The sequence below is a fragment of the Anopheles coluzzii genome, chromosome 2, assembly GCF_943734685.1.
Source record: "Anopheles coluzzii chromosome 2, AcolN3, whole genome shotgun sequence".
Lineage (NCBI taxonomy): Eukaryota > Metazoa > Arthropoda > Insecta > Diptera > Culicidae > Anopheles > Anopheles coluzzii.
In genome coordinates, this window is record NC_064670.1 from 50,349,748 (window position 1) to 50,364,994 (window position 15,247).

Consider the following 15,247-nt stretch of genomic DNA (forward strand, 5'->3'; position numbering starts at 1 on the left):
TGAAAAAAGGGTCCAATCTCGTTCGATTCCTCGCTTTGTTGGACTATAATTCTATTACTTTTTACCTCATATTCTCCGACCATTACCGACCACTTATTCTATTTTGAACGATAAATGCCATGACTTTTTATTATCGAAAGAAAAAAAGCACACACTTAATTTGTCAGTGCCCGTTTGTTTACGACGATGGTAGCACACTCACACATTCTCATTCCAAGCAATACATGGCCACACGAACACATGCTTACCTCCGTTGCCGTACATCTGGCGCACAATGCTGTCAGCGGTTAACTGACAGCATCGAACCACAAACGTCAAACAGTTTGTTTGGGTCGCCGTCTCTTATCGTCGCATTCAACATACGCTCAAATGAGTTTTGCCTCTTCACATAGTGATAAGCGACCAATAGTGAGCACAGTGCCAAGATAAACGATACCACAAAGCCGCAGCGTCCGAAACAGTGGCGTAAAATTTATGGGTTTACTTTCATTCGTCCTTCACCCTCGTTTGGGTGTGTGCAGAAAATTCGTACCGTGCGACCAATGATAAGAGAGCGCAATAGATTGCAGCGAGGTGTTTGCAAGATATAGCTCATCAGTGTGTGACCTTCTCTCGTAGCGACAAGTTCAGCGCTATTTACTGCTACGTCCGGGTGCAGCGTCCATTTCATTTCGATCAGCTGTGACAATCATTTGTTGTTGCCCTTTCGGTAAGTTTTGATCGTGAAATTATGACAGTTGTGTTATTGTTGCGAGCCACTTCACTGTTGCGTATGCGCAACGGACACGGTAACACGTAATTCGGCTAGAGTCAAGTGGTAGTTATCAAATGCATTTCGTCGCTCCTTGACCTTGACGATACACGGTCGCCTCGGGTAGAAAGGTGAAATTGTCAAAAATTCTTGAACGACAAGAGCGGCGGAAAAACGCGACTGTCAAACGAAGCATACACGCAAAACATCATCCCCTCACGCACACCATCTCGTGTAACCCTTGGTTACGAAGGTATTGCAAACAGCAAGCACCATCAACCAGTGCGTACAGTTGTGTGAGTGAGCACGGGACAAGCTAATGTTTTACCGGCCGGGAGGCATAACAGTGCAACGTTGCCAGATCTCGCACCGCACGCACTTGCATATTGTGGTCGGTTCAGTTGAACTAAAGCAATTAAGAATGAAAAATACATTTAAATAAGTGTTGAACAAAGCGTTTTCTGCTTTTCGTGTGTCTCTAAAAGCATAGGAAGGCCAAAGTATGATCAGTAGAAAAGGCTTGTTCTGTATGACTTCTGTACACCAACTCACATAGTTCATAGGAGAAAGCACCGTCGGCACAAATGGAAAATTACAGGGCCATGTAAAATAAGACCAAAAATATTAAAGGCATAAATGTATTTTGTGTATTTTTTATAAAAGGGTATTTTCAAGTAAACGAAAGAAAAAGTATTACAAAATGTTTAAAAAATTTGTATGATTTATAAAAAAAATGCTATTAGATGGATTGCTTATACTGTAGTCATTATTTTACTGGGTTCATAATCAACAGCATAGCCCCTGTATAGTAGTAGTGGTAGTAGTTTATTTTGGATTTAAATATTTCAAATGTAAATTTTACGAATACGAACTTATTATATAATGGGTTCGCATTTTGCTTTCCTGATTAATTATTTCATTTATAGCAATCGCTGAGTTTTAGATTTGGCCTCGGTACAATATTTTACTGTGAGAAAAAGTACAAAAAACAACTAATACAGCCTGTATAACTTTATGTATATTATATATGTATAATATAATATAGCTTTATAATAGTCACTGTTATAAGCAAGTCCTTTCTATAGTGGTTTGAAATAACGCTAAAATCTTAACAAGTAGATTAAACGTAAAATCGAAACCATCTTCAACACAAATTATATATTTTTAAAAACAAACATTAAAACGTAGCTTTTTGCTGCAACATGCACGTTCAGCCTATCCACAACATCCCTTCGCATAAAAATGCACACACGTAAGGATTTGTGAATTTTGGCGATACATCCCTACCTCTACGACCCTTTGAACCGATTAGATCAGGTCATCCAAAACACTGTTCACCCCTTGCACCCGCCCCAATCGAGTGGAATGAAATGACTGCAACCATAAACCATATGATTCCATGCCATGCTAACCTTGATCTACATCCCGCTGCTGAATTCGCGCTATATTCGTCATCACATGTGTAATCGCCATAGATTCCTCGTCATCGTTGGGTGAGAAGCAAACTGGTGTACGTCAGCATGCCTCCATCACCACCCGTTATAGCCTCTCCGCGTCATCCCAGACGTTGCTCGCGGTTCGCTACTGGGCGATATATTCTTTTCCTCCAGCGCTGTAACATGAGCGTTGTGGCGCACCAGAGAAGGATTGGAATGGAAATCGAATGCATCGTCTACTTTGTTATGGCGGCAGAGCAGAGGGCGATAAAGATTTCAACATTTCACCAACGGAAAAGGGTATGATTGGTGAAGATACAGGTGTATTATGGGATCGGTAGGCAAAAATTCCCCAAAAATGAACGTCTAAGAAATATTAAAATAATGTTACTTTAATTGTTTACGCTTCCCAATGCTCTGTAATTGGTAAACCATTTCTTAATTTTTGAGCTATGCCACAAACCCTTATATGAGCTTATTCAGCCTTTTTGTGTAAATAAACCATTTTGATGTGGCTAGATTAATAGCATTTAGATCGCGTATACACATTGATTGTACTGCCAATATAACAATGACAAACTTACCATCAAGCTGTAGCATCAACACTATATCAAGACGATAATCAGCCAGGAGGAGCTAAGAAGAGCTCTATATTCAAATCAGCTAATAAATCACTTATGGATTCAATTTGCCCTTCTTATACCTCGACAGGCATTAATTCATACATCGACACATTTTCCTGCAAAGAAACGAAAATAATAGGTAACTAACAGAGGTTCCACGAATTTAGTGACGCTTGTTTTGATGTTTACAAAACTATTAATTATGAGCTTCAAATGTTCAAGCGTCAACACTTGGCTCATATTAACCGAAATTGGACATTTGTTTCGCGCAAATTAAAAACGACGCTCCAAAAATGATTTATGTTAATTTATGGTTTTCAGCTAACCCTCCCCCATTCCTCCTCTTAAGAGCTCTTCCGTAGAGCCACATGGAGCGGACAAGTCTTGGCTGCGACCTTCCACATCCCGGATGAACCTTGTCTTTCACTTTTTTTTTGGCTGCTTCAAACGAAACCCATACTAAGAGTCCCTTGTTCGATGCGATTAGAAAAGAGACCCTTCGTCCCTGGCAGGGGGCGCGCTTAGAAGTGTTTTTAGCAATGAATGCGAAATGGTCACATGCTCGCACATAATAGAACTGCTTTGTTATTCTTATGGTTTTCTTCCTCCCTATTCCTTCCTTCCCAAACTCAACCCAACCGAAAGGTCATCGGTCTCGGTCCGAAGAGATCTATGTAACTAAGAACGTAAGGAATCTAATAATTTGGATTCGTTCCAGGAAGAAGGCACTGTGTGTTTGGCTGGAACTGGAGTGCACGTGTTTTCTTTTCCGGGGGGTTTTTTTTCTCCCCCTGGTGTTCAGAATCATCCCGGTGAAAGTGATAGTTTACCACCACGAACACTCTCTCTCTCTTTCTTTCTCTTACCCATCAAACGACGATTGCAAACAGTGAAGACTTGCTGTGTCCTTCCGAATTTTTATCTTGCAGCATCGCCTTTGCTTGACCGCATTCGCTTTTAGGCTCATTGTGCTGGCTACAAAAGCAAAAGGATTTAGTGATGATGACCTTTGGCTGGAGCTGCGATGCGATGGTGGTTCAGTCTCTAACAAACGAGGTTACGTTTGGCAAGCGCTGTCACAATGGAACGATGCCAACCAGTATCGAATGACCTCAAAACGATCGGATATTTATTGGCACTCCAAATGGCAAATAATGCTACTAAATCGCCAAGAAAACCAGTAAGAATAAAATGATCTCATTGCTAAGAATGGTAGATCATGAAAGAGCTATATCCGACATTGGAAAAAGTGCAAGAAAACGAATGAATGAAGGTGGGGTTAAGCAACTGCTTAAAACAGTACTCCTAATTTTAGAAGTAAGACAAATCTCTCACACAAGCTCTTCCCAACATCATCTGATTGTAATCAAGCATGTTATTTATCATTTTGTTACCACCCCCTCTCCTCAATCCAAGCAGTGCCACCAGTTGCACTCGACTGATAAAAAATGCTTGTTTTAGTGTGAATTTTGCACTTCTGCAGTGGGAGGAAATTACTGCAAGAACTCATCGCAATAAAAGAGTAAAACAGCTTCCACCTGGGTCTTTCGCTTTAAGCAACCGCGTGTTTCATTTTGTTAAAACGGAAAGGTTGTGCGTTTTCTTTTTTGCTGTCCGTTTGCTTGATTGAAAATTTCCCGTAGGTACGGGCGGGTGTTGTTTTTCGCCCTTTCTTAATAGTGAAATTGTACAGGATTACGGTGAAGCGAGAGAAAGAATTTCGCCAAAGACGTGAAATTTTTCGCTTTCACTGTCTCGTAGCCAACATTGGAGGAGCATCCATCCATCCATTTGCTTGATGGCTGTTGTATCGTGTCTTCCGTTTTGGAGCTGCAACATGTCGCGTTGGATGGTGTGAATTTTGTACGTGCAATGAATTATGTGTTTCAGTCGAACGCATCCATTGTTGGGGAGATAGGTTATTTCCCCCTCGTGAATGTGAAGAACGTATAAAGCAAGCACTGCAAGAAGGGCAGTACTAAAGGACATTTAAATAAGTAAGAGCTGTTCAAGGACTTTTGATAAATTTTTAAAACTCACAAAAAAGTTTATTTGTCTTGTTCTTCTTCTATTTGGCGTAACGTCCTACGCGGATATGCCGGCTTTCAAGACGGCTTTCGGGCCTATACAGGCTTTCAAGACTTAATTCATTACCACGTAGCCGGAGAGTCAATGCTACGGGAGGACGGTCCATTCTAGGCTTGAACCCATGACGGGCATGTTATTGAGTCGTTCGAGTTGACGACTGTACCACGGGACCGCGCCAAATTGTATTGTAAAAACACATATTTTTACAGTTTTACAGTTCTTTCAAAACATAATCAAAACATTAATATAGTAGCCTTCTGCAAACGTTTTCGAACGAGTTATTTGCAAGCGCGTTGTAAAGCTTCCGTTTCTTTGAAGATATTTATGCTTTCGTTCGCTAGGATTATTGCTCGCGCAGCATAATAAATCGTTCCTTTCAAGTCGGCACAATCTAGCTTCTAGCCTTTGCGGGGCGTTTCCCATCCATGTTCTCATGTAGAGGAGTGGGTATGTTTTCAAAACTTTTTACATTTTCGCAAATCCCGCGCACTAGTGCAGTGAAGAAGGCGTGCAACAACCGGGAATGGGCAAAAATTGTTTGCATACTGTTTGTACAAGAGTTATTGGGTGGGAGTGGAGTGGATATTGTATAAAAATGTCTCACTAACAAGGCACGTTTACGCTCTGTAGTCGCGTTCGTTGAAAGATGGTATTAATGTGCATTGGCTGTAAGAAGATTTTCATTGGAGATCAACATTGTTTCGTGCAAAAGCTGAAATACTGTTCATGTGCGACAGTGACAATTTTATACTGTATACTAAATACAATTGAGTTATTGACACATTTACCATCCTGTCTGGGACCGCTGTTTGACGTTGAACTAATCGCTTAAGCCACATCTGGCGCCGATGCTTTAATTGAGGCTTGTTCTCAAGAAATTAAGGAAAAGAATCGAGACGGTACCATTGGTAATTAATGGCAGCATTGACAGATTACAAGGAGGTGTTACACATTACGCTAAATGTTTTTAACGAAATTCTAAAAATAACCTCTAACAGTATGATAGGCCTGATAGTGATCATGTGGATGCAATACATCGAATGCAATAAACAAATTGTTTGTCGATGTGGAACAGATGAAGCTATTCGAAAAAGCCATATTACACTTTTACTGTCTTTTAGGTACTGCAATCCGAAAATGGGTTTATCCTGTGAGATGCAATACTCATTCTCATGATTGTTGTTCTATTTTGCTCTAATAATAAAGTAATAACAACACCAAACACAACAACATTCTCTTTTCGTCAGATTCGCAAGCTTTATCCACCAAAATCTAGACCCCATTTTTGTTTTGCTGTGGTAGTTCCTCTTTAAGTCGTCGCTTTGTTGCGTTGTGAATGCTTTTCTTTTTTCTTTTTGCTGTTGCTGTTGGTTCTCGTGCGTACATACGTATGTTTTGCAATGCTACGCGATGGATGCGGGAGGTGTGATTGTGAAAGCACCCGAACATCCCCTATTCGTGAGTCGAACGAGCCACTCTGGTGGTCGGTCTGATTTGGCCCCGGGAGAGAACCGCAGAGCAGCCAGATGTCTGCCCAATCTCCGACTCCGACGAGCGCGCGCGCCTTCTTTTTCGCAATTTCTTCGTTTTACACCGTCAGCTTTGCGAGTTGGGGTGTGGGGACGATGTGGACGGATATGAAGGCCTGCAACGTCGCAGCGGGTTTGCGCCCATCTATTTCGCCAATGAAGAAACGGCAGGACGGAATTCTTTCCTTTTTTGGGGGATAGTCTGACAGGATCTGACCTGAGGCAAGCATGTAGCACCAGCTACCTGTTTCATAGATTTTTTGTGCGATTTTGGGGCCATGAGAGGCTAGAAAAAAGGATGTTTATTTTTTTTCTATCTTTATGTGTTAGGCTATTAAGGGAATTCTTAAGAACTTTTTATTCCTGCCAACTGTAGACCAGCAAAATACAAAAGGAAAGAATGAAAATAATGAAGAAATTTTTACTAAAAAAATGTTCTTCATTATTAAGCATCAAATAATGAATTAGCAGTCAAAAATGTAATAATCAATTGACAAGATGCGTAGAACAAATGTGAAACAAAGCTTGGTCTTCCACAACCTTATAAATTGTTCAATATTTTTCAACTCAAATATGTTTTATGATTAATGCAGATCGTTATAGAGATTCTAAATATATTTTTCTACGATTTTTATTGAGCAAACAATTATTTTGTACAACCACTAATGCTCCTCACGAACATTTACAAAGAACATAAGTGAGACAAAGTTACCAAAATTGAGTTGAAACACCATACACTGCAATATAGTTGCTTGTGATAAGTAAATAAAAGGCCGCTCAAACTAAATTAGGCATGCATAATTAAGTTTGAATATTAATGAATAAGTAACAATCAGTGGGTTATTGTTGGCCGAGCCAATGCCATTAAAGTACCGCTGATGTCGAGGAGTTGATTAGATGGAAAGGACAGCTGATGATTTCAATTAAAAGTTGTTCGTTTGGTATATAGCACGTCATCATATGCATAAACGATAATTTAGTATGATGTGACAAATTATGGGAAACTTTAAGGTAGTTTGCAAAATTTTGCTTGCTTTTATTGTTTAATAACTGAGTGGGTATGAAGGATGTTCGTACTTTCTTACTTCTATCAAAGTTGGCCTCCTTTTCCTTCAGTGCCATGCAGCAAACAACGTTATTCTCTACAGATCAAAGTATTTCCCTTGGCAAAGGTAACAAAGTTCAAAAAAAATCTTTATGTTGGCTATCCTTCCCACACTCACACACACGAAAACGAGTGGGTGGGTAAGGTTACACAATCTGATGATGACGTTAATTATTGTTATTACTATTACGATCGCTGTCTAACCCGTGTCGTCCACCAATTCGGCTCGAGTATCCTCCGCCCACGTTTCATCAGTGGTAAGGTTCGATGTGAAACCGGTTCATTTGCGATACGAGAAGTCTGAAGGAACCACACTACCGGAAGGCCGAGCAAAGCCGTCGAGTATGAATCGGGATGGTTCAGTGCCACGGTGTGTGCGCGCACGTACGGTAATGTTGGGTATGTCTCGCCATGCACGAGACATGCCATGTCGGGCGTGAGAAGCGTAACGGACGCGGCCGGGCCAGTGTGGACCGGTGTGGAATGATAGTGTACAGTGGACGGAGAAACGAACGAACGCCACCATGGCAACCGTCGCGTTTGGTGACGTTTTCGCACTCGTCGCTCGGTGTAACGACCTTGACTGGCTTCAATCGTTGTACGGTTTCGCACTACCAGGCGGGCTGTGCTACCAGGCGCCACCAGGTACTACCACCGCTGCCATTCCTGCCCAAACGGAATCGCATCCTCTAATTTCGTTGGGTTTGTTTCCTTTTTTCCATCAACCAACAAATTTGTAATGCAGTTTTGATCCCGGCTCCGAGCGGTACAGAACCGTACAGAAAGACATTCACGTATTAGTGAGCGAAGGCAAAAGAAGAAGGCAGATTTCTTTTCGCCTTGAGCCAGAGAGCATTTTTGGTGTGTACCATCATCCGTGGTATGCTATATTTTCGCCCATACAGTAACGGACATTAAGATAGGACCCTTTTTTTTCAATGCACCGTGCACTTGTTTTGCCACGTTACTCGTGTTTGTGTGTGTGTATGTGTGTATTTGTGTGTGTATGTGTGTGTGTGAGTGTGTGTGTGTGTGTGTGTTTGTGTGTGTGTGTGTGTGTGTGTTTGTGTGTGTGTGTGTGTGTAGTAGTAGTAGAAAGTGAGTGTGCTTTTTAATGTGTATTTGCAAGTGCGCGGGTTTGTGTCTGAAAAACATAGCTTGCCATGATGTCATATTGCGTTGAAATTATTCTTATTATGTGTGTTATCATGTGAAACATTGTGCGTTTACACTTGGATAAAAACTAAAGTTTGCATCGACAGCAGCCCTTGTTCCTCGGACGAAAACGCAGGTGTGCTGTTTCATGAATGTGAATGCGACACCGGTGCGAAATGGACACACGCACAATATCAATGAACTCGGCATTCTCTCACAGGTGTTTCTCCAGTGCACGCCATTGAAAGGCCTTCGTGCATCTCTGCGTTGCACGTTGTGTGCGAATGGTAAACTTTGTGCGTGCATTGAGCTGGCGCGCAGTTGTTCTTTTCAATGGGCGTTTTGTTTCATGAGCGCGGCAGTATTCTGTTCTCGATTTTGAAGGGAAGACGCTTACTCGCGTACTCGTTGATAGTTTTTATCCATGCGATGTTTTCGCTGCTCGACAACGATGTAATTCATCGCGTATAGAAGTAGAACGCAGGCAGAGCACGGGATCAGCCGTGTCCAAGTTTTTAACCAGCGCGTTCTTGACGGTCCAAGCAAGCAATGTTAGTAACAATGGGTCGAGGTAAACGTTGTACCGATTATCAGCGCCATATGTAAAAGCGAATGGCTGCTGCTGGCATTAAGCGCAAAAGGATCGAGTTCGTAATGGAACGATCGCGCACTTTTGTGGCAAACGCGCTTCGGACAACCGAAACGTGCTTAGACAACTGAAACGCGCTTGGACAACCGAAACGCGCAAGTCAACCGGACGTCCTCAGAAGACCACGGCGAAAGAAGACCGTAACATTGTTAATATATCGAAAACACACTGATCGCGAGGGCGGTGGTCCTGCTTATCACACCAAAAACCTAACCCAAAACACAAAAAAGCTACTTACAAATCTATCCGAAACGACCTACTTGTGAAACAAACACACACATCAATACACATTCAAACATACATCCACACACACACACACACACATGCACACACACATACACACACACATACACACACATACACACACACACAAACACAAACACATACAAACCACACATAAACTTGGCCCAACGGGTGCACGGTGCGTTAAAAACCCAATGCCCTATCTTTCTGTCCGATACTGTACCAATCATTTGTGCTCCCCCTCGTAGCACGAGCTTCTGAGCACACCGTTTGCAGTGCAAAATATTCCACGGATTCCACTGAGCACGAAATACGAAAAGGCTACAAACAGAACGCGTCAGAAAAACTTGTTTTCGAATGCATTGGTTCACTTTTTTGTCCTTCATCGCGAGTTACATGGCAGCTGAGTCGTCTTTGAGTGCAATAGTTCGTTCGATTAAAAAACCGATTAAATTATCATACCGCAAAAAATGGAAGACGAGAGCAAATGGGTAGATAAATGGAAGGAATTATTATAAAAGATAAGACAAACGGCCTCCAAAGGATTCTGAAATCAGAGATACATTTTATCAAACAATCGTAAAAAATATCAAAATATTCAATGTTCAAAGCGAAATTGCCTCTTTAGAATTTAGATAAATTATAAAACACTGTGTAAATCCATACAATGTATTTGGTAGCCTTACGGACACGGTTCAACTCTCATCCTGATCCATTTTTCTCCTGCTGTATGTAACAAGGGATTGTTAGATCCTGAATAGCAATTTTCTACATTTTTACATTCACTAAGCAACAACATTCTGTCTTTCTTCTGTGTGTCGATCTTTCACGATAATTAATTATCATAAATCAAGTTATGTAAGAAAAACTGTGAGCGAGGTAACGTTCTTTTAAGAAAATATTTTACGATGTAATGCACTGTAGTAAAATTTAATAATATCTATGCTTTTCATACTTAATATGTATGCTTTTCTGTATAATGGTTTCTATAATGATATTTGAAGAATATTGAAGAAGTTTCACAAGGATGTTTAAGTATCGGTGTTTTTATGGTGGTAAGTCCTGTAACGATGCGTAGTTGCTTTCTGTCATTTTTATTTTCATCCGCAGTTGAATAATCTGTAGTTATTGGATCAGAGCGTTTTTTATGAAACGGTGTACAATTTTTTGGAGAAATCAGATGAGATAATAAAATTCTCTTCAATCTACAACGTACGGTGGTACGGGTTGAATTGGAATCGAGGCATGTTCGGCCTTGTACGTACTGGTACATCTTTACCACTGGATCACGAAAATGTTGCATACTAGCTAGGCATTTATTATGTCTCCAGAGAGCCAGGGAAATAAGAGTTCTTACGTGATTGCTTCTTATTTTGATAATTGCAAATTGCCACAGTGTGCCTTCTTTAGCCACTAACTGCTTGGCTAATTGCGAGTGGTTGCTGCATTCTTCATCTTCTACTTGGCGTAACTACCTACTTGGACATGCCGTTCTATATAGGCTTTCGAGACTTATTCAGTACTTTCAGTTGTCGTGAATGCAAATGTAATGAATTAAGCAGGTCTTGTTCTGGTGGCCCCTATCAAACACCAGACCGAGGGTCTTGATCAGAAATAACTAAATAACAACATCAATGGTTCGTTCACAACCATTCCCACTCAATCTGGGCGCGTGCTTTCATTCATCAAGCAGCAATCCATTCAACCTGTCAATCATCTACGCAAAGCACACATTCCAACGCCAGTAGTCGATCGAGCGACATCAATTGTAACCCTTCCCCGATCGTGCGTAGTAGCAGCTGATTTTGACAGGCCATTTCAGCGCTGGTCTACCCACTCTCGCGGGACACCACAATGAATCGAGCCTCTTCTACCCGCTATTGTGCGGCCATTATCATGTCAAATAGTCGCGTAGCTACCGTGGAAGTGAGAAAAAACACAACAACGATACAGATGAGATGCCGTGTTAAATCATGCAGTCGTTAAACGCGTATCAGGTTGTGTGTGCACTGCGGCGCTTCCAAACGCAAGATCAGTGGGAATTATGTCGTGTTGCGCTTTCTTGTTAGTTGCTTGTTCCTGCAGTTGGTTCGATTATGCAGTTCAAAAAATGGCAAAGCGTGGATCCGATAATGACCTATCATTAATCAAATTGTACTGCCCCGAAGGCAAACTTCTGGCGTCCGTACGTGAATGTGCCGTTCTCGTCAGTCCCGCGGATTGATATGGAGGACAGCTTCAATCTGGGAAGCGTCTGGCTGACGTCTTCTGTTTTACAGTACAAATTCGATGTGTAGTTTTATTCGTACACCTTGCAGTAATATTGTATTGTACTTGAATGATTTATTTAAACATAATGAGTGGATTCGTGTATGTTTGTATTTTTCGTTTCGCAAGGGAAATTTGAATTGAATTGCTGAATGTTGTTACAAATATGTGTTCTAAAATTTCAATTGTTTTTTTTGTGGGTATAGTTACGATACAGACTGAAATGCCCAAACGTGCCGCTCTTCAACATGTGGTCTATCATTAATTAAGACCGAAGAACATCTGACGACAATAACTGAGAAGGATAGATACATTCTTGTAACATTAAATACGATGTCCTGCTACGCAGACTACGATTTCTGGCAAAAAGACTCCACGAGGACGTAATTTCTGTCCTTCTCGCTCGTCCGTTTTCGAACATTTGGGCCGTACGCGTTGCGTTCTATCATCTTATGCGAAAGATAATTCGTTCTTAGAAGCCCAATTCAAAACCCAGACAGCAACACCATCACACAGCTGTAGGTTTGTGTGTGTGGTTGTGCATGATAATCTTCATAGATCGAAATGGCGCAAAGAACAGAACATAGCTGGAAAAAGGTAAAATATCATGCACCCGTTGCCCTTGCCTTTGTCGTCGTGTAGAAGGTCCTTGCTTTACCTCTTCTCTAGAGTTCAAAGAAGGCGAAACGGAGCAAAAAAAGGAGAGAAAAAGAGAGAGATAAATATAAAGAGAGAGAAAGAGGGAGAGAGAGAGAGAGAAAGATGGAAAAATAAGAGAGAAGAGAAGATATAACGAGAAGGATATGAAGAAACGAGAAGGATAGGAAGAAACGAAGGCGACATTTAATCGAAGGAAACAAAACGATCCTCGAAAAAAAAAGCCAGCACAGGATATGGTTTGGGCTGGTAGGCACCGCGGTTCAGTCTCTTAGGTTCAGCACAGCCGCTCCGAAAGGCGTACATACACACAACATTACCGTTAGCATGGCACTGGTATGGCGGCAGTTTCGGCACGGTTTTTCGTTCCCTTTTACTGTGTGTCGTGCTGTTCTTGTTTTTTTTATAATTATCAGATCCGATCAATCATTAGTTTTTCACTTGGTTGCGATCGCCTACCAAAGATCCTTTTTAAGGGTACAGGGTGTTGAATGTTTTCCTTATATTCTTTCGAACACTAAATACTTCCTTTTTATAGCTTCATCTCTATCTGCCTTTTCATTCTTTTTGATAGGTACTGGTACAGTTTAGTTTTACGTATTTTTACTTAATAAAACATAAATTCAGAAAATAATATATGCGACGGGGTCCTATTACATCATATTTTTAATTTAAGTAATACATAATTAATTCTTCAAATAATATGTAACATTCGTTTTTTTTATAAGATGTGCACAGTGTTTTCTTTTAATATGAAACAAACAACAATAGAATAAATGGAGTCATTTTCATTTTATATGAAAAAAAAAGATGTGTTGTTGTAACTCGAACAAAACAGCCGATTGTATTATAATGTAATAAATAACAAATGTTGCTTTACGAAATCTTCAACGAACGTAAAATCTGAACATTCTATGGAGGTAAAATGTGGAAAAATTAATCCACATCCGGACTAGCGTACCAACCTTTCGCTCGGTTGCTCACAGTATTATTTTCCGCACATGCTCTTGATTTCTAACGAAAGCAGCAGCACCACCAAATACACTCACACATACACACCGCCACACAAAACGCACCGTAACGCACTTTTCGTAATGTATATTTAAATAACAGTGTGTGTGTGTGCGTTCCTTTTTTGGAACTAAACCACTACCAGCGCACTGTTTTTGCCAGCAGCGTGTCCGATGATGGTATTACACACGCTATTTAAATATGTAGTGGTGGGACATTCACGCACACTATCATGAAAAAACACAACAGTACACACTTTCCGGCATTAAGACAGAATCACGGCACGCTCGTTGGGATGCGTTTCCATCGCAACACATCTCACAAACGTTGCTGCTGGTGCTGTTTTTCTCACTTACGATTCACGAAGGTAGTTGCCATACCGGGTAGGTAAAGGTCTTCCAACTTTGTCACACTTGCTGTTTATTCATGGTTGACAATTTAGTTGTCAAGATTCTGCTCCGCGTTTAATGCTTTTTTTAGTGCTCCGCTTTCACAGCACGATCGAAAAATTTCTCTACCCACTGTATGTGTGCGTGTGCACGAGCGCTTACTGAACGCGACGGATGACTGAAAGTTGCCCTCGATTCTCTTTTATTCTTTTTATGTTAGTTTACTTTATCTACACAGTATCTGCATCCAAAGGGCCTATCGCCACGCGTTCACTTATCTTCAGCTACCAAAGATAATACTCACTTAAATTCTGCATACATACAAACACACATATACACACAAATTGATTCGATTGATACCCCCTGGGGGGATGTTAATCGCCAGAAGGGCTTTTAACAATGACAGCAGCCACATAAACACTCACACACTCATACTCTCATGCGCACTCTTTCTCTCCTTCGAATCGCTACCGACGACTTGCGCGTTCACTCTCGGGCTGTCTTGCCATTGTTAGTCTTTTAGATAGACCAACACCACCAGCACCACCATCACCACTTGCCATACATTGGCTCATGCCCCTACCCTGCTCACTCGGGGCTGTTATCAACACCACACTGTACTATCAGCACCACACGCCTGAACCAATCCAATGGGCCGAACAAAACGGGCGATAAAGCTTTGCGTCCCCTTGCCGCTGCTTGTGGCTTGTGGCTTGCCCGGGAGGAGAGCAGACAGCGTAACGCTTCGCTTCGCATTCGCCAGTGGGCCGCTTTCTTCTCCACTTCACGTCACATACACACACGCTCCCGGTGACACCAGACTAGACTAGAGTTCGAGAGCGTGCGCGCGCACAGTAGCAGGCCCTGCTTGCCCCGTCTCTTGTCGTGCGGACTGGACGCGGAAAAGCAGGAAAACCGCGCTGCCCTCTTTCCCGGGTACACACCAGCGACAGACGAGGAACTAATAAACGATGGTGAGGCCGTGCAGCTGGTACGGAGCGAGCGAAGAGGCGCTCAAGGGAGTCGATGCGTTTCCGTGCTACCGTGTACACGGCGAGACGCTTCACTTGAATGTGTGTAAGTGCAGCCAGCAGTACGGTAGAGTGTGCTGTGTTGTTTACCTTTGCGAAAGAGCGAGTCTCTCTTTTTTACTGTGCTAATGTGCTCGCTCTCACTTACACGCGCTTGTTTTTTTTATTTATTTTTTGTGTGGCAACCAAGCGACTTCTTTTTTTTTTCTTTTGCGCTTACTGCCGACAGCACTTGCGCACTATTGGGTTTATGCTGCGCGAGAGCGGGGTGTAACAGCGAGAAACCAAAGGGGTGAAAGGTGTGGAATGGGC

General features: G+C 41.8%; 1 protein-coding gene across 1 annotated transcript in view; it reads left to right on the forward strand.

Annotated features, from left to right (window-relative positions):
* The first annotated feature begins 311 nt into the window (after positions 1–311).
* The window catches only part of LOC120953295 (D-2-hydroxyglutarate dehydrogenase, mitochondrial), a 45,107-nt gene continuing 30,171 nt past the window's right edge, over positions 312–15,247 (forward strand). The window contains exon 1 of the mRNA XM_040373098.2: positions 312–709. The gene's annotated coding sequence lies outside the window, so the exon portion shown is untranslated. The remainder of the gene's footprint in view (positions 710–15,247) is intronic.